The sequence below is a fragment of the Buceros rhinoceros genome, unplaced genomic scaffold, assembly GCF_000710305.1.
Source record: "Buceros rhinoceros silvestris isolate BGI_N320 unplaced genomic scaffold, ASM71030v1 scaffold2733, whole genome shotgun sequence".
NCBI classification, from domain to species: Eukaryota; Metazoa; Chordata; class Aves; order Bucerotiformes; family Bucerotidae; genus Buceros; species Buceros rhinoceros.
In genome coordinates, this window is record NW_010401655.1 from 6,437 (window position 1) to 7,538 (window position 1,102).

Sequence of the window (1,102 nt, forward strand, 5' to 3'; positions counted from 1 at the left end):
TGGCAGTGTGCTCAAGTGGCCAAGGCAGCCAACGGCATCCTGGCTGGTACCAGAAAGAGGGTGGTCAGGAGGAGGAGCGAAGTCATTGTCCCCCTGTACTCAGTACTGGTGAGGTTGCATCTTGAATACTGGCTTCAGTTTCAGGTCCCTTGCTACAAGAACACTGAGGTGCTGGAGTATGTCCAAAGAAGGGCAACGAAGATGGTGACATGTCCAGAGCATAAGTCCTATGAGGAACGGTCGAGGGACCCTGGCAGTGCAGGGTGAACGGTTGGAGTCGATGATCTTAAAGGTCTCTTCCAACCAGATGATTCTGTGATTCTGTGACCTGAGGTTGTTTAGCCTGGAGAAAAGGAAGCTGAGGGGAGACCTTATCACTGTCTATGATTATCGGAAAGGAGGTTGTAGCGATGTGGGGGTTAGTCTCTTCTCCCTGGCAACAAGTGACAAGACAAGAGGAAATGGCCTCAAGTTGCACCAGGGGAGGTTTAGGTTGGATGTTAAGAAGAATTTCTTTACAAGGAAGGTTGTGAAGCATTGGAACAGGCAGCCCAGGGCAGTGGTGGAGTCCCCATCCCTGGAGAGATTTAAAAGATCTGTAGATGTGGTGCTGAGGGACGTGGTTTAGTGGTGACCTGGCAGTGCTGGATTCATGATTGGACTTGATAATCTTCAAGGTCTCTTCCAACCAAAACAATTCTGTGATTCTCTAAACCACAGACGTGGTAGAGTGCAGTGAGTCACTGCCTCCACACGCTTCTCTGGAAACAAATTCCATTGACAAACCATCTGTGATTGAAGACTGTAGGGACAACAGTTCCACTGTTATCTGGACAGATGCCACCAAAAACAATTCTGTGATTCTCTAAACCACAGACGTGGTAGAGTGCAGTGAGTCACTGCCTCCACACGCTTCTCTGGAAACAAATTCCATTGACAAACCATCTGTGATTGAAGACTGTAGGGACAACAGTTCCACTGTTATCTGGACAGATGTCCCCTGTTTTTGCAGTCGGTTCTTGGCTCCAGATTTTCTTCAAGATGGAAACTTACATAACACACCAGAGTTTTTCCTGGCTTCTGGAAATTTGCTTCTCTTTCC